Below are 19,928 nucleotides of genomic sequence, written 5' to 3'. Positions count from 1 at the left end.
AGTTATAAATAAATGTCTATTTGTTCAGGAGGCGTTTTCCCGCGTGTCCCAGCATCTTCCCCAGTGGTTATTTTAGGGGTGTGTGTGTGTGTGTGTGTGTGTGTGTGTGTGTGTGTGTGAGAGAGAGAGAGAGAGAGAGAGAGAGAGAGGGAGAGAGGGAGAGATGTGTGGTGTGTGCGCGCCCTGTGCCCATCTGGTTCTAATCCTGGGTATGGATCCATATCCCAACCCCACCTATCCCGTCTCCCCCTCGCATTCCTCATTCTATAAATAAACCCAGGTTCTTTGAGCTCTGTCGTCTAGGGATACAATAGCAGTTGTTTGTTAAGGGAGATTTAAGCCCGGTGCGATTTGGGTGGAAGGGCACCTCCAGTTTGGGAAGCTGTATGTGCCCTGCTGTCTATCTAGTGTCCTGGGTCTCCTTGGAAGGGAAGAAGGCGGGAAAGGGAGAACCTCTCCTAGCCTTGGATTTTCCTCTTAAGCAGAGCCTCATAAAACCAGGCAAAAATGGACTGTCCTGGGGAGTTGGCCTCACGTCGCTGCCCCACAGATCATGTCGCAGACCCCTCGTCCCGTCCCCCCTGGACACACCCAGGAGTGGTGAGGGTGCAGGAGGTGTGGTGCGGGTGGGGGCTTGCAGTGGCAGCTGCCGGTGTTCCTGAACCCCAGGGCGGGATACTCACTCACTCGGGGATCTGAGCAGAGGGGAAAGTCATCTAAGAGGCTGCTGTTTTACAAGGTCTGGGCACAGACCTGCCCCTCCCTTCCTCCCTGGAGTTAGCATGAAGTGCACGTTAGGCTGTAATTAGGGGATCTGGGAGGAGAACTTTCCTGGTGACGCTTTGCTTTTCTTCTGCTCTTGGTGAGAAAGTGCCTCCTTCTTCCCAGGACCAGGACCTCTGCCATCCAGCGCCACAAAGAGACATTCTGCACACACACACACACACACACACACACTCGCCCAGAGACAAACTTAAGGTGAGGAGAAAGAGCGCTAGCTTCACTTGATCTCCAGCTTCCAACTTAAGCAGGACTTGAGAGCATCTGAATTTCTGGATTTCAGGACAAGGTAAAACTTCCGTAATTTTCTCCCCTCTTTCTGTCATACCTGGTGCCTTTAAGATTTGATATGCACATATATAATGCCTGTATACATTAAAAAACTTTTCTTATTCTTTTCTTCAGCTTTCATTTGAATTTAACATGACACCTCAACTTTTTTTTAAAGGTTCATATTGTCAGATAAAATATTGTATTGGAATAAACAGACTCAGTCTACAATTGGGGAAAGAATTAACTCCAGTATCCTGACTTTTGCTAACGCTCCTATAAATCTGGTAGGCTCATGGTTTCCAAGTGGTGACTTTTCCATCTGTATTTCAACAAGCATTTTTATGGCACCTGAGATGATAAAAGGATAGTATAAGCTGAAGGAAGAGCTGAGGAATGGGAATGTCCAACCAGATTTATGAGTTTTGTTTTAGGGAATATATAGGTTTATGTGGAAAAGACAGTTACTTTACTCATAGGGAATACCTGTTAGATCAATAATCTTTGAAATGTTACCATTTTTAGGTCCAGGCTTGTCCAGCTAATTATGAAATTAAGATGATAGAATTATGATGCATTTCATAAATAGAATGATGTTGATGGAAAAACTTTAAAGTCATAGTTTAGATTATTTTTAAAAGCTGCTTAAAGGAATTATTTATATAGGTTGAGACTGTTTACAACCGTAAGCAAACCTGAACTCTTTGGGGCTTAGATTAAGTAGTTTTCTTCCATTGAATATGACTGTTGTGTTCAAAATAAGATGGTTTATTAATTTGAAAATAAGTTGTTTTATTTTCGTTTATCACTGGAAAAATACACACAGTGGCCAGGACATTTGGGAATTTTTAGGGTGGAAAGTGTTCCTGTACATGTTCCAGCGTGATGTCATAAAATCAAACATACTTGCTGGCTTCTTGGAAGCTAACGGTTCTTAAGAAATGAAGCCTGTGAATTAATTTCTAAATGAATGTAATACTTATTCATTGCAAAGGTAGTTTCTGTAACCAGTTCTATTTGATTATTTGAGTGTACTAAATTTGCAGTAATTTCATACACATTTCAGTGACTTCAATATTTTAATGGAATCATAAAGTGGAAATATTGTTCTACGAAAAATATATCATAGTAGTTCTCTTTGGAACTTTTAACATGATATGTCTTAATTCTTACATCAGTTCTTAACTTCGATTCCATTTATATATATAAATGAAAGAAACTTTTCCTTCCATTCAGTAATATAGAATGTATACCAATTAACTAGTGACCATTTAAGCTTTAGGCTGTAGTCACTTTTATACTACCTGTTCTTAAAAATTTCAGTATTTCAGCTAAGAGAATGAGTTTTTATATTTTGGTGAACCCTTCACTAAATTGAAACAGCTTAAAAATAAGAAAACTACATAAGAAATAATTTGCTTAAAGCTAATTAAATGAGCAAGAGCAAACCAACAATCTCAATAGACCACTGGTCCAAAGGAGGAATGTACCCAGAGGCCAGTATTCCAAACAGGAGTGCCCTGGTGGGCCTGGGCTTTCTATGGGAAATAAGAAAGGGGCAGACATCGTGTTCTTATAAAGTGAGCCATTTATTTTCAGCAAGGGTCTGTCTCTCAAAGGAATGACTGACACTGTAATTTAGAAGTACTGAAGAGACTTTCACAGAGAAGAATCAATTCATTATATCCCTAGTGGTTTCACTTCCTTTTCCTGCCTTTGGGAACAAGTAACACATCCAGGATAAATACATTCGGAGAACGCAGAAAGATACTTTATGAGTAGACAGTGTACTAAACAATCCTGCCTTTTAGCATTTTGGGTGTGGAACATTGGTATTTTTTCAGCAGTTGAAGAATTCTTTTGAATCTTAAGGTAGCACTGCATTGCATCTTTGTAAAGATGAACAAGAGTTATATTCATAAAATTACTTTCTTTTCATTTCCTTTTGCCCCATGCACATTTTATTTTCCAGATTGCATTTTTAAGATAATAAAAAATTAAAATTCCAACAAAACGCAAGGCAAATTTGAAAATAACTTTTATATAATAGTCTCCTCCTGTTGCTTAAATTAATTTTATGACATCCTACAGCCATTATTAGTAACCTCAGTACTTAGTCTATGTCACTTAAATGTACTTAGCCTGTCATTTAAAGGTAACAAAATGCTGTTAGGGGAAGTAGGGAGGGATACAGACCTGAATATATTTAGGATTTTAATCAACAGCGTTTAAGGAGGATTAGAGGAAACAGCTGGTTAAACAATTATTAGGTGTGGAGAGGAGGAGATGGTATAAATTAATAATGCATCTCTTTATTATTACACTATGAATGGAAAGGTCTGTGGCAGCTAAATGTGTGAAGCATGGTCCCTGTGTGCCACCTAGTGGAGAAGTCAAAGAAGGCTTCTTCACCATTCTCTTAAAATATTGTGAGATTTCATTTGGTTGACATTTCCTGAACACAACATGCCAGACATTGGGGTAGGTGCTCAGAAGGGAAAATAAAGCAAGTGACTTTTATATAATTTAAAAATCAAGGCACGACTTAACAATTTATTAAATTCCCAGTGATTGTATTTAAAATCACTTTACTCTCTATTGGATAATTTACCATCAACTTTCTGCGTCGGTGAGGATATGCCTTAATCATCATAACTCGCTTATATATAGGATTTGTTTTTTACAGACATGCCACAATGTAGTTCAAGGAAAGGTGGGGAGAGTTTGACCATCCTGAATCACTGTTTCTTAAATATAAATAAATTTCTATAAAGTTTATTGTTACTGAGTTTAATTGAGTAAATACTAGCTTAAAAGGTTGGCACACAGACACTAACACATTTTATTACATATTCATATTTAAAATTTATTAAGCAGAAAAGATAGTAGTAAAAATTGCTTTGGGGTAATGAGATAGATTTTATAAAATATTGCCCTCAAACACTAATAACTAGCATGTAAAACTACTTCATCTATACCTGTTGTTTGTATGGAGTTTTGAAGCAGGAACTTTGCTTCTGTTAAGTTGATATAATGGGAAAAAAATCCTAGACAAGAACAATTACATGGAAAACTGCCATTTGAAAAAAGCATTAGGATATCATAGAAGATTAATCCATCTGAGTATTGCACTGAAAGTTTTAAAAAACTTTTCTCTAGGAGATATATGAATTATTGCTCCAATTGGCTCTTTGCAAGATATATGACTTCACGGCAGCGGTGTTCAGCACGTCAGCATTAATCAAGACAAGTTGTGAAATTCAGATACGAAGGTGAAACGCCTCAGTAGAAAAAAAAAATGATGAATTTGTTACTTGCTGAGCTCTAGAGGTGCAATCCACAAATTGAGTTAGGGAATGGAAGTTTCCTGTTCAGAAGACTTTGGTCTTTTGTATGGCAGCAAAACCTAACCAGTGAAAGGAGAGCTGCTTATTAAGTCCTTTCTCATTAATGCCACAAAATTACAGCCTGTATTGATCAGAGGAGGTGGCTGGAATCAACACCATCAATCATGCAAAATAAAGCGGATTATCTTAATCTTTGTTTCCAATAGATCATTATCTACCAGGAAAAAAACCCACATTCTGTTAATAATTTCATCTGATCATCCTTGTGATTTAGAATGAATCACACACTCATTCTAGTGAAAGAGCTAGTGAGAGACTGGCTAATAGCAGAGCCTCTGAAAGTAGAAGTTTAGTCATGGACTGGAAAACTGTGTTACAAGAAATTTTAATGATTTCAGATGACTTAATGATAGCAGACAAGAACAAACTCTACAAGAGAAAAACAGCCAAGCTCTCTGAAACAGTCTGATGCTGCTGGAATCTTGGTTATATTGTTGTAGGTCGACATAATGTCTTCTCACACTGATGAAGATCCAGAAGGAGATGGCTAGTATTAAGAAGCGCTCTTAGTTATCTTTCTCAGATACAGCCAGGATTTTTTTTTAAATATCAAATGTTTGCTGAACTCTTTTGAGAACCTATTCATTCATTGTTTTATAGTTTACCAGGGTGACACCTGAGATGAGAGTATTGCTAGAAGACCAGGAGGCTATTTACAAAACAAAACCAAAAATCCACAGAGTAAAAATAACTTAGAAAACTTACTAAAGTTCAAAGGCTGGTTCTTAGTCTGGTCAAAACAATAGAAATTTCCCCTTCTGTCCAACCTAATAATCCAAAGAGAAGGCAGTTTGTCTTGATTGGTTCTTAAACTTCAATTACTATTAGATCCAATTAAATTAAATAATATTCAAATTATGTTTATGGTAAGTATGAATTTTTCTATACTTTTTGCAAAGTTTTATGAATAACATCTTGGTTTAGTTTCCATCTATACTCTGAATTTTTTTCAACTTCACTCTGTTATTTTGAATTTTGGGGGATCATTTTATTTGATCATTCATTTGTTACTTTGTTCATTCTACAAAAATGTATTTATCACTGGCTATTTGCCAGGCACTGTGCTAGTGCTATGTGCTGGACCCTCCACTTTATACTATCAAAATCCAGTCTAAAAATCATCAGAAAGTCAAAATTAATGATAGTGAATCTAAAATATTGCAAGATCCTGGAGTATACTTTGAGTAATAGAAACAACCCAAAAAGTTCTGGCCTCATAGTCTTAGTATTACGAGAATTTTGAGCTTGCATTTTTAAGAATGATTTTCCCTTGTTTGCTGTCACCTCACTGAGTGGATAAGATCTTTGTTTCTCGGTTGGCCTGAGAAGACAGCTCTGACACTTCAGAGCCCCAGGAGGGGTAGGGTTCCAATAGTATGTCTGCTTGTATGTACAAGAAAAGAAAAAATGCATTTACACACAGTTGTCCACCAGTTTGTAACTAAAATTCTCATTGAGCAAGAATGATTTAGTGCTTACCATTTGCACCAGGCACCATGCTAGGTGTTGCATGGTAATTGGCTCAAGGAGTTCACAAGCTAGTGGAGGAGACAGATGGACACACATCATGAATCACTAGCAAAATTTGCCAGGTAGGTGAAATTTACCTTCCTAACCTCCTGGTCTCTTTCCTTTGCACTTATCCAAACTTTCTACCTCATAAACTGAGACTCTTGCTCTCCACCCTTGCCCCCCAGAGGGTCTGATACTTCTCTGGTTTATTGAGGGTGTCTTGACTACACTTAATTGGCAATGAGGTTTGCTCATGCATTACACCTAAGTGTGAATGAGTTTCACTCATGCATCTACATTTCAATCCTTTTATCTCTTTAAAGTAATTGTTTTGTTTTCTGTAAAAAGAATTTAAAACATCTGGAGGGGGGAGGCTTCCCATCCTGCCACCAAAGGCCGTTATTAAGCCTGATTAGGTCCTCCAAGGTCTTCAATCTCTCACTTATCCCCACTGCCTAAGTGAGAACAGAGGGATTCCCTCGAGGCCTGTTTCCAGAACCTTGGAGGTCCATGGGTCCTGTTAACTACCTGCTCCTTTTAGCTAAACCTGATCAACCTGATCTTCCACCTCCCCGGTACTTTAGCCAGATGGATCGCCCCTCCCTTTGCCCCAAGGGACATCCAAAACCCATCCTGTCTGAACATTCCTGTTCACTTCGCCATAACTCTACATCCTCTCAGCCCATCATTACAGTGCTTCAGTTGTGGCGCCTGAACAGATAGAACATCCATAGTTTCTTATGTTCTACAGTTTTGAGCCCTTATGGCACCCCAAACATCCAGGTCTAGCGAGTGGGACCAGTGAGAATGCTCATATTTGGTCCAAGAACACCTCCAAGTCATGGAGCTGAAACACTATAAATAGGGGAAGCACAGGGATTAGCCATCATGCTGAAAATATAGATCAAAGCCAACATGTTTTAAAAATATGTTCTCAGGTACTCAAGTGCAGTACACTTGGTTTCAGAGAAGTTTCATCTTTGAGGCTCATTATAGATTCTGGAAAACTGAAATGAAAAAGAAAACAGTGCTTTGGCCTTTTAAAAGTCACATTAATCAGAGATGTTTGTTTAAATTTCCTTCTCATTTTATGTTTAATTAACATACAGCACAATGATAGTTATATTTTATTCAGTGTTTCAATTAATTTATGTAAGTTTTTAAAAATTATGCTCCATTAGATTATGCCACCACAGTTTGGTGCTTTTGTGAGATACTATTGGGGTCTTATAACATAAGGATGTGCTCACCACTTTTTAGATTTCTAGGACTGATGACCCTGATTTAGAGAGTTGGTTTCCTTCCCTGTCTTTTCTGCAGCCTAGAGGAGAGGGATGATTCAGCTGCATTATTCACCTGGCTGGGGGATATGAATGCTTGACATTCAGTAGGTGCTCTATAAATGCTTACTGTTGTTGCTGTCAGTGCTCAGTGCAGGGCTGAACATGGGGCTTCAGGGGGCACCTGGCCCGAGTGCATGTATTTCAGATGTCTGAACACCTGACAACCCTAGGCCATTCCCTGGCCCTGTCTGGTTTCCTTATCAATCTTCTTCCTATCCATTGGTGGTGTTAAATTTACAAACTCCTAGGCCGGGCGCAGTGGCTCACGCCTGTAATCCTAGCCCTCTGGGAGGCCGAGGCGGGTGGATCGCTCAAGGTCAGGAGTTCGAGACCAGCCTGAGTGAGACCCCATCTCTACTAAAAATAGAAATAAAAAATTATCTGGCCAACTAAAAATATATATAGAAAAAATTAGCCGGGCATGGTGGCACATGCCTGTAGTCCCAGCTACTTGGGAGGCTGAGGCAGGAGGATCGCTTAAGCCCAGGAGTTTGAGGTTGCTGTGAGCTAGGCTGATGCCATGGCACTCACTCTAGCTCTGGCAACAAAGTGAGACTCTGTCTCAAAAAAAAAAAAAAAAATATATATATATATATTTACAAACTCCTGCCAGATTTCAGTGATAAGCATTTGAGTATAAAATTAATAATGTAAAGAAAATTAATTACTAATTTCAATACATCTCAAAATTTAAAGAAAGCAAGAATGAAAGCAAGAATGGAGGAAGGAAACCAATTTAGAGGCCATTGAAATAGTGTAGGCGCCATCTAATTGGGTGCATTAACTGGATGTGGGAGAAAAGTCTAGGATAGTGTAGATGTCTCAAGAGCTGATGATTATATGAAGAGGGATGCAATTGGCTAAGTAAGATTGGGAATATAGGAAGAATAAAAGTTTCTGGGAAAAAATAATGAGTCTAATTTAGGAAGTACCCAGGGGACACCTGAGAACCCATAGGAGTTGAATGGATCCTATCTTAAGCACAGGGGAAAAAGCAGTCATGGCTGGAAATAGAGATTTTGAAGTCTCTGGCATTAAAATTGTAGTTGAAAATCATGTGGAAGAGAGGAGGAGATCATCTCAGGGAAAAAGAAAGGGTGAAACAGTTGACCAAGAACTGAAAACCAGGGAAAAATTTGTAAGAATGAGTTTTTCCATTATTTATGCATAATTTTGACTTTCGTTTTATCAACTGTAGATTTCCAAGGAGTTGGATAACAGCAATGGTTTATTCATCCTTATATCTCACAATCGTAGTCATTACTTTGCATATTGAAGGTGCCAGACATGTTTGCTGAATTAAATGAAATTAAAATGGTATTTCCGAGCCTTGATGCTCTAAAAGACAGATTTTCATAATGACAACCCTGAGTAAGACCCCAAAATGTCTGAATTGTAGTTGTTTATTCAATTTTGTCCAATACTGAACTAGCTTTAAATATATGTTGTTGCATTTCGTTGTTTAAAAATCAGTAATCAATGTGTGGTGTAGATGGTAATTCACCAGAGTACTTGATTAACCATAGCCCATGTTGTTTAGGTTAACCTATAAATGAGTTCGCCACAGAATGCAGACTAATTCAAGTCCATTTATAATTCCTTTCCTAGTTTCTTAAGTCTGAAAACTTCTAAATCTTAGCTCAGACTTGGAGTCCATAATCCTGAATTTCTCTAGCTTTCCCAGCAACTTTTTTTTTTTTAGGTTTCCCCCACCCCACCCCAATAGGATTGCTAGATGAAATACAATAAATAATTGAATAATTTTTAGTATATGTATGTCCCAAAGAATGGATAGGACATACTTATACAAAGATTCTTGTTTATTTAAACTTTAAATTTATCTGGAAAGTCTATATTTTTTATTGGCTAAATCTGACAACACTACCCCCTTCTTGAAGTTACTGTAACTATAATATGCCAAACAAAGATTTCTTCATGAGATTTCTGAACACTCTACTTCTAAAGGCCAATGAATAAAGTTACAGATTTTATTTTCACTAGTGAAATAAATATATGAAAAAGATGATCTAAATAAAATTGTCTAACTAAAATATACAAATCAAGATGCAAACTTACAGAGCATTTATAACTATGGTGCTATATACCCTATATACTAACTGGTCTAAGAAGGCCATAAATGTATATTAATGATCATGTTTTTTATCTTATCTAAAATATTTTAAAATTATGTTTATATTAGAAAATTAAGCTTTTTACATTTTCCAATTTCAAGTCAACAATAATGATAAAACAAAAATAATTATTTTTAAATGAAGAACCATACATTCAGAAAACCCATGTAATATATAACAGGTGTAAATTCTAACTGCACAATATCGGAAAGGGATCTTTTCCTTTGTTAATTATACTATTAATATATTGTAGTTGTGCTGCCACCTTGTGACACTTTGTGATATTACCCAACACAACTCAATCCATTAACGTGTTCAGATTGACCATTTGGTTAATGATAAAATTATTTTTCAAATGATTAATATTTTTTATTTTGCCCTCAAAGTGGCATATACTTAAATATCAAATACTTTCAAGTATATAATGCAAATATATTCAGATTTTATTTGCAAAATTTATCCTTCTTGAGATAATCACTAAATTATAAGTCATTCAGTACTGTATGTATTTATTAATATGTTTTATGGATAAATTTGGTTGTATATGCATGTGTGTTCAGTTTACTTAACTTTTTAACCTGAATTTCCCATAAACTTAGTGAACTTAACATTTCCAGAATTGAACTTGCTATTTTCCTTCAGCCAAGCCTGGTTCATGTCATCTCTCTATATATGTTAAGACCATATAATTTATTAGTCAAACCAGGACACCTTTGAGAGTGAAGGATGGTGCCTTGCTAATTATAATAGCCAAAAAGGTATAAACAAAGACTGCCCCGAGCAAACTAGTCACTTACGTATAGGTTAAAAATCATCATAATCCCAACAACCCAAAGTAGAAAATTTGGAGTTCTGGACTACTGGTTCGGGGAACTGACCTGGAATCACCATCTCAGATTTCCACATTCCTTCTACCTATTCATTCCCTTTCATCTTCACTTCTTTCTTTGGTGTCCATCTTGCTTGCCAATATTCTCAATGTCTTTGCCCTGCTGTCTGCAAAGGGATCCACCAGACAAAATCTTTTGTCGTGATAAATCTGTCTGCCTGCTTCCTCCACACTTGCTCCAATCTTCTGGGAACTGCTAGGAAAATTTCATGTCACCCTGCAGAATGGGACAACTATACAACTTTATGGTATTTGATGTCAGCTGGATCTTTAATGCTGTATAGCAGTTCCATATTTTTTAAAAGTCCATTGCTTCTCAAACTCCCGGAAACAGATGTCTAAGCCTCCCTAATTCCCACTGAAAATAGAAGCTAACTGTAAGGAACCCTCTCACTGTCCTGCCACCAAAACTAGCCTCTGGCTTGTACCCCCACATAGTCTCTCTTTTTTCTTTTCTGTTAGAACAATATTTTTATAAAAATCTTCTTTGCCTCTAAGGGTCTAAGGCAGTCGTTGCCCCCTGAGCTCTGAATCCCATTTTGTCCTGTCTTCTTAGAGAATTCTCCATTAGGGCTTTTCTCTCTTGTATCTTCAACCTCCCCCACTCTGGTTATTGCTTCCTATTTGCATTTAATCATGGTCAAATCTTTTTTGTCTTAAAAATGCAAGTTTTCCCTGATCTCACATACATTCTATCTATCACTCTTTTCTCCTTCCCATCAAAGCCATAGTTCATGAGCTACCTCTGTTCACTCTCCACCCTTTGACCCCCATCCCCTCCTCAACTCATCCTGATGTGCTTTCTCCCTCAATTACTCCATTGAAATGCTCCTCAGCAGGGTCACCAATCACTCATTTTCAATGTTTTGTTTTTTTTTTTTTAGTGCCATTTAATACAGGTGACCATGTTCCCTTCATAGCAATCTCTAGCCTTGGCTTTGTTTTTGTAGATTTTGTTTTATTTTGTTTTTGAGACAAGGTCTCAGACACTTGCCCAGGCTAGAGTGCAGTGGTGTCATCATAGCTGACTGAAACCTCAATCTCTCAGGCCCAAGTGATCCTCCTGCTTCAGCCTCCTGAGTAGCTGGGACTACAGGCGTGCGACACCACACCTGGCTAATTTTTCTATTTTTTGTAGAGAGGGAGTCTCACTCTTGCTCAGGCTGGTCTCGAACTCCTGGCCTCAAGCAATTCTCCCACCTCAGCCTCCCAAAGTGGTAGGATTATAGGTGTGAGCCACAAGACCTGGCCCTAGCCTTGGCTTTGTGACATCACACTTTCCTAGGTTTCCAGACTTTTTTGGTCACTCCATCTCAGTCTACATTTCAGGCTTCAGAGAAGCTCATCTGCCCCTTAGCGGTCTATATTCTAATAGCTTCTGCCCAGGATGTGTGCCCTCAACTCTCCGTATTCTCTCTGTGCACTTTCATCTACTCCTGTGCATTAAGCTACTCTCAACTATGTGCTGATGCCTGACCTTTATATCTACCCAGAATTTTCTCCTGAGTGCCTAAACCACCTCCGCTAGGAGGTGTCACAAACACCTCAAATTCCACAAGTCCATAATGAATTCTTTTTCTTTCTCCTGAAGTTGAACCTCCCCTAGTTTTATCTGGTTCAGTAAATGACACCATTTTCTGTCTTCTCAGTTTCCAAAAACAGAAACATTGGAGTCATCCTTCGGATTCTATCCCATAAATATCTCTTGAATATATACACCTTTATCCATCTTCATTAGCATAAATCCTACCCCTCATCACTGTCCTCTCTTGCTTGAATTCCTGCAAACCTTACCCATTGGGCTCTGTGTCTCTGGTCTTGTTCCTTCCTAATGCATTCCCTCACACTGGAGCTAGAGTAATCTTTCTAAAGTGTAAACATGAAAATTTTCCACTGCTTAAAACTCTTCAATGTTTTCCCATTGCTGTAAAAATTAGGTGCAAATTATTTAATATGATTTGCAAGGTTCTCAGTGACCTGGTTGTAGCTTACCTTTCCAGCCTCATCTAAAATCACCTAGCATGCCAGCTGACAGGATTAAGTGACCGAAAAAGTCAAGTTAATAAAACAGAAAATAGAAATAGATCAATAGGAGATCTAAATATTATTTATCAGACATAAGCTTTATGTGACTGATGTATTTAAGAAATTAGGTTCAATATAGAGGATTTTAACAAAGAACTGGAAACTATAAAAAACAATTCAAATGGAAATTCTATAACTGAAAAAATATAATGACTAAAATTAAAAACTCAATACATGAGTTTAGAAAAGTGTAGACACATGGAGGAGATGATTAGTTAACTGGGAAATAGGTCAGAAAAATATAAGCATACTAAAACCTGAGAGAAAAATAAAAGTTTCTGGGGTGGGGGTGAGAGAAAAAGATACATGAGATATAGATATTGGCATCTCAGAAGGAGATAAATAATGGCTGGGACTGTCCAACAAGTCACAAATCCAAGAAACACTGCAACACCCCAACAGGATAAATGCCAAAAAATAATAAAACCCACACCTGGGCATGGCATAGGAAAATTGCTGATGGAAACAAAGAGAGAATGTTAAAAGCTTCTGGAAACAAAAGACTTCAGACAGACTAACAAGTAGCAAAATTATCTACTTGGAAAATTTATTCTTCTTTACACTTTATAACATACTAAAAATCAGTGGGTTGGCTTGCCTACATTCTGAGTAACCCTTATCTGTTTGGCCTGCTTTCTCTGAGAGAACCAAGTTGTCAAGCTGAGGGGAATATCAATGTGCCTAGTTCCCTGAAGGTGCTAGACTGAGACAAATTTTAGTGGTGACTCGGTTCCTAAAATCTGTTTTCAGATGCTGTACAGTCTTACTGCTATCTAGGTAAAATTCTGGAAGCAGTTTGAGATGTTCACATCCATCTTAATCACGACATAATGTAATTTTAAATTACAAAGAGGAAATAAATATGATGGTTGAGAGGTTTATCATTTATACAGGATATTTGGCAGTGTTATATGTATTTGTTTAAGTCACTGAAAGGCAGGTCTTGGTAACCAAAGTAAGTGCATATTTATCATGAAGATTCCAATAATTAAAATCTCTCAGAATGTCTGTCTTCTCTTTCCAAACATTCATGAAGTTCTACCCCTCTAATTCTGTGCTCATGCACTTCTCGAGCAGAAATCCCTTATCACTTTATCCTTTCCTCGCCAAACGTGGCTCATGCTAGGACCACTGATATAATAATTCTTTCAGGCAACCTTGCATCGTGCTGCTAGCTGGAATTGATCACATCTTTCTCAGTTCTCTCTTAATACCTTCTTTGTACCACCCTTGCTTCATATACTTTTCTATGTGTGATAGTGTAATCAATTGTTGGACTGTTTCTCAAGGGTCCTTGTTAGTAGTTTGTTTTATCCATCTTTATGTCCTTCAAAATTCTGAGCTGAAAGGTTAGATTTGGAATCATAGATTTCAAAAGATCTAATCTGTTCCAACCTCCCACCCGCTGTAGGAATCCCCATGTAATACAACTGACAGATGTTTGTTGATCTGCTTCAACACCTGCAGTGGCAGAAAGTACCATGTATTTCACAGGGCAATTCATCTCACTTTTAGATGACTTATCAACAAGTTCCTCCTGATCTTGTGCAAAATCAGCTTCTTCACCTTCCATCCACTTGGTCCAGTTCTGCCTTGTGAAGCTACATGGAATAAGTTTAATATCTTTCCCATATTTGGGCCATTTATTTCTAAATGCAAAATGTTATTTTTTTTCTGTAAAATTATGTTATTTTGGGCACATCGTTCTAAACTCTGCAGATGGTTTTATTTCTCCTAGCTTCCAAGCCACATTGCAATTACTCTAGTATTAGTTTTATAGCCCACATACATGCTTTGAGCCTTGAATCTCTAAGACTAAAAAAAAAATCTTACTTATATTAGCATCACTTGAAAGTAAACTTCTTGACTGATAGTGGTGGCAGAATTATAGAAATGAATAAGATAATGTCTTTGTCACTGGAAAGGTCTCCTTTTATTAAACAAATAGCTAGTGCACCAGAGAAATGGAAAATAAATGTCAACGCAGAGTTGAAAATGTTTATTTTGAAAATAGAAAGCATTGATCATCTGCACTCTTTTATTGTGTCCTTATTTTATTATGTATGGTTACTATTTCAAATTAATCTTCAGAGAGCAGAATGAAAAGAGCATCGCACCATCATTCAATATCTGCATTCGTAAACTGATAGGTCATAGCAAAAATTGAAACCCAGCTTGGTCTAATAGTTATTATGAAAGAGGATGCATTAACTGGCCAAAGGCAAAACAAAATAGTTTGAAGTTTTTGAGATCTAAACATTAAAGGAAAATGCCAATTTACTGTAACTGGTATAAAGCAAAGTGTGATCTTAATTCATATACCTATACATTCTTTGCAAATATGCATTCTTCCTTTCTCTACACCCTCCTTGCCTGCACCAGGGTGACACTATCCATGCTGAGGATGACTGGTGAATAATATGTGACTCTTGCATAATATACTATACATTTTGAATGGTGATGGATGTTATTGTGGACCAGTAACTGTCACCTCAAACTGGTGGGTGGGAAGGCAGTCCTTCAGAGATGAGACATGGGCAGTAATTGGGATGCTATGTTTCCCACTTTTTAAAAATCTTAGTTTCTATGCAGTATGGTAGTAGATAAGTGTAGTGTTAAATAAAACATTTGATTGAACGTACCAGAAGGAGGAGTTTGAGTACTGTGCTCCCAACATTAAAGTAGAAGTATAGTTTGCTTCATGCTCCTATCACTATCAATGTTTTAATTGGTTGTTAATTAAGCCTATTACCAGAAACTATGGAACAGGATTAATTTAATATTAAATATATCGTATCAGTTATTTCTTTGTTTACACATTTTGTTTATGTAACAGAATGTTCCAATGAATCACAAATCTGAATTTTGGTGTATGGGTAAATAGGGCAGGAAACTTAAGTTTGAATGGATGATAAAAACATTTTCCAACATCTGTGCCCAGGTACACAATTGGAAAAATATCTAAGCATACATAAAATGCCTTACAGTATATTGACTGTGAAGCTTAGATATTAACATAATTATATTCATGCTCTGGGTTACGTTTAAAAGCTTTGGATTAAAGAAGATCTCTGAGAAGCAGAGCAGCTCTCTACCTAGTCCATGGGATTTGTGCTAGAAGTAAAACAAAGGCATCCTGGGTCCTGATAATTTATGATCTGAACTGCACATTTGCTCTTTAAGGACGCCCAGCTGGAGAAGTATCATTTAGAGTGAGCAATCTCTATGTAAGTTGCTGTAATAAAGTAGTCACTATACAGTTTTAACAAGAATTTTAGACATATCTGATAAAAAATAATCTCCTTAATAGTTGATTGTTGGTAAACTACATTGCACTGAATATTTTACATTTACTTGGCTATTTCATAGTTTTCGAAACCTCTTCATTTTATAGTACACTTTGAAGAACACAATTTACTTTTTATTGACTTAGCATTTGTTTTTCATCGGTGGCCAATAATTTATATACAGCAATGACTTTGATTTTTCATATCTAATATACTACATAAAATTGAAAATTTATTTAACAAGTTTTTTAAAAATTTAAAATAGCATATTCTCTACTAAAAGTATTATATTTCCTCTTAATCAAAAGATGCTTCTCCTTAAATAGAATTGAACATCATGTATAAGTTACTGTGTTAGAAAAGTTTTGGGGAAATCTTTTATATCCATGCTGATGAAGTTCAAATTATTTCAGTCATTTTAGAGCTTGAGCTATGGAGTCAGATAGACTTGGATTTAAATCCAAATTAAGATTTTTACCATGTACCAGTTCTGAACCTTGTGCAAATTACCTAAATCCTGAATTTCATTATTCATTAGAAAACAGATTTATTGATAGTATTTGCCTGATACTGTTTGTAGTTCTGAGAATCTACCAAGATATATGTGTAGGGCACCATGGAAAGTAATGAAAAATCGGTAGCTATTTACATTATTTTCATAAACTACTACCAGGGGAACTACAAGTGAATATTTATATAATAATAATGGCAGAAGAAATCATTGAGAAAATTATTGACAGATTTAGTTACACAAATGTTCACAAATTCTATACCTAAAAAAAAATTCTATAAAGGAAATTTTTTCAACATATGCTGCAAAGAAGTAGTATCCTTAATATACAAAGTGTTCTTAAAAATCAACAGCAGATTTTTGACAAGAGTACCAAAAATATTCAATAGGAAAAGCATATTTTTATTTTTCAATAAATGATACTATGACAACTAGATAGCCACATACATAAAACAAAGTTCAACCCTACCTCACACCATACACAAAAATTAATTCAAAATAGATCAAAGACCTAAATGTGAAAGCTAAAACTATAAAACTTGGAAGAAAACATAGGTGTAAATATTTATGACATTGCATTAGGCAATGGTTTCCTAAATATGATGCTGAAAGCCAACCAACCAAAGAAAAATTGATAAATTATAATAGATTTATCAGTGCTTCAAAGGATAATATCAAGAAAACAAAAGTATATCCCACAGATTGGGAGAAAGTATTTGCAAATCATTTACTAATAAGGGTCTGATATCCAGAATATATGGAGAACTCTTACAAATGGCCAATAAACACATCAAAAGATGCCAAACATCATTAGTCATTAGGTAAATGCATATCAAACCCAAAATGATATATCACTTCACAGCCACTAGGGTGGCTAAAATGAAAAAGGCAAATAATAGCTAATGTTGGTGCGGATGTGGCGAAATCAGAACCCTCATGTATGATTTCGTGAATGTAAAACAGTGCAGTGCATTGGAAAACAGTTTGACAGTTCTTTAAAAGTTCCACATACAGTTACCATATGATCCAGCAGTTCTATTGCTAGGTACACACCCAAAAAAAATTCAAAAAAATATGCACATGATGTTCGTAACAGGATTATTCATTAGAGCCAAAAAGTGGAAATAACCCAATTGTCCATCAAATGATAAATAGGTAAACAAAATATGATAAATATATATACACTGCATTTTTGTTTATATATTGAACAGGCGGAAGGAAGGGATGGGAAGTAAATGGGTACATGGTTTCCTTTAGGGGCGATGAAAATGTTCTGGAATTAGATAGTGGTGATGGTTGCATAACTTTGTGAATATACTTTAAAAACTAAATTGTGGCCGGGCGCGGTGGCTCACGCCTGTAATCCTAGCTCTGGGAGGCCGAGGCGGGTGGATCGCTCGAGGTCAGGAGTTCGAGACCAGCCTGAGCAAGAGTGAGACCCCGTCTCTACTAAAAATAGAAAGAAATTATCTGGCCAACTAAAAATATATATACAAAAAAAAAATTAGCCAGGCATGGTGGCTCATGCCTGTAGTCCCAGCTACTCGGGAGGCTGAGGCAGTAGGATCGCTTAAGCCCAGGAGTCTGAGGTTGCTGTGAGCTAGGCTGATGCCACGGCACTCACTCTAGCCGGGCCAACAAAGTGAGACTCTGTCTCAAAAAATAAAAAAAATAAAAAATAAAAAAATAAAAAAATAAAATAAAAACTAAATTGTATGCTTAAACAAGTGAATTTTGTGGTATGTAAATTACATTAAGTTTTTAATATTGAAAAACTCAATAGCAACTCATGGGAGAAGATTAAACTATGGCAATTTACAAAAGAGTACATTTAAATGGCTGATGAAAATGGGCAAAAATTTTTGATGTTATTTGTAATTAGAGAAAAGAAAATCAATACAAACATTAACTTAGCAACTTTTTGTCTAACAAATTTATACTTTTTAAGGAAATTATACATGTCACATAAGAGTATTTTCTTTATTCAATCTATTGGTAGGAGTAAAAATTGGGAAGCTTTCTGAAGAGGAATTTAGCCATAAGTATCTAATACTTTTCAAAATAGTATATCTGATCTACTAATTTTTGTCTATCTCAATGCAAATGCCACATTCTCTTCATTACTATAACTTTATAAGTCGTAAAGTCAGGTAGCACAGCTCCTCCCACATTGTTCTTCTAAATTGTTTTGACTATCCCAGGTAGTTTATATTTCCGAATGAATGTTAGAATCGCCTTACACATTTCTACAAAAATGTGGGCTAAGATTTTGATTGGAATGTGCTGAATCTATATTGAATCTTCTATTCCATGAACATATGTTGCCATTTATTTAAGTCTCATTTAATTTGCCTGAATGATGTTTTGCAATTTCCAGGCACAAATTTTGCAGATCTATTGGTTATTTCTCCCTAAATATTTTGATGCTATGATAAATGATACCCTTTAAATTTCAATTTCTGATTATTCATGTCCAGTGTATAGAAATAGAATGGATGTTTGCACATGGATCTTATATCCAACATCCTTGCTAAACTCAGCTATATGTTGTAGTAACTTTTTTGTAGATTCCATATGATTTTTCTGTGTAGATAATCATGTGGTCTGTGAATAAAGTATTAATTCTTCCTCTACAATTTGTATGCCTTCTACTTCTTTTTCTTGCTTCAATTCACTCTCTAGAAACCTCCAGTGCAATGTTTAAAGTATATGATAAAAACATGAATGCTTACCCCTTTTCCGATTTTAAGAATAAAGAATTCAGTCTTTTACCATTAAGTGAGGTGTTATCTGTGGGTTGTACATAGATGCCCTTCATCATATTGAGGACGTTCATTTCTGTATCTTGTTTATTGAGAGTTTTTAGTAGGAATGGCTGTTGGATTTTGTCAAATGCTTTTAGTGTACCCACTGAGATGATCTTATTTATATTTTTATGTATCTACATATGTATATTTATGTCCCCATATTATCTACCTGATAATATGAGGAATTACATTGATTTTCTAATGTAAAGTAAACCTTGAATTTCTGAGATAAATCCCATTTTGTATAATTCATTTTATATGTTGTTGGATTAGATTTGCTAAAATTTTGTAGGGAAAATTTTTGCATTTATGTTCATAAAAGGTAATTTATCTGTAATTTACTTTTCTTGTAATGTTTTTGCCTAGTTTTGGTGTTAGACTAATGCAGCCCATAGAATGGATTGGGAAGTATTCAATTCAGTTTTCTCTAAAGGTTTGTATAAAGTTGGTATTATTTCTTCTTTAAATGTTTGGTGGAACTAACGGTGAAGTCACCTGAGCTGGAGTTTTATGTTTGTTCATTTTTGTTGTTTTCCATGGGAATGTTTTTAATTATAAATTCAATTTCCTTAATATTAGTAGATACAATACTATTCATGTTAATTATTTTTTTCTTGTGTGAGCTTTGGCAATTTTTATCTTTTAAGGAATTTGACTATTTCATTTAATTCATTGAATTTATTAGAATAAAGTTTCATAATATTTCCTTATTATCTAGTTTATATCTATAGAATGTTAGAGATATTATCTCTTTCATTCATGATATTGATAATTAACGTCTTTTTTCTTTTATCAGATTAGCCTGAATAGAGGTTTATCAATTGTGTTGATCTTTTCCCAGAACCATCTTTTGTTTTCATTGATTTCTACTCTGATATTACTTTTTTTTCTTCTGTTTACATGGG

At 36.0% G+C, this 19,928-nt stretch overlaps 1 protein-coding gene across 1 annotated transcript in view; it reads left to right on the top strand.

Annotated features, from left to right (window-relative positions):
- The first annotated feature begins 794 nt into the window (after positions 1 to 794).
- HAPLN1 (hyaluronan and proteoglycan link protein 1) overlaps positions 795 to 19,928 on the top strand; it is a 72,054-nt gene continuing 52,920 nt past the window's right edge. The window contains exon 1 of the mRNA XM_045565945.1: positions 795 to 1,069. The gene's annotated coding sequence lies outside the window, so the exon portion shown is untranslated. The remainder of the gene's footprint in view (positions 1,070 to 19,928) is intronic.

The sequence above is a fragment of the Lemur catta genome, chromosome 12 (genome assembly GCF_020740605.2).
Source record: "Lemur catta isolate mLemCat1 chromosome 12, mLemCat1.pri, whole genome shotgun sequence".
Classification (NCBI taxonomy): domain Eukaryota; kingdom Metazoa; phylum Chordata; class Mammalia; order Primates; family Lemuridae; genus Lemur; species Lemur catta.
Note: the sequence above shows the minus strand (reverse complement) of the source record. Positions and strands in the feature narration are given on the sequence as shown.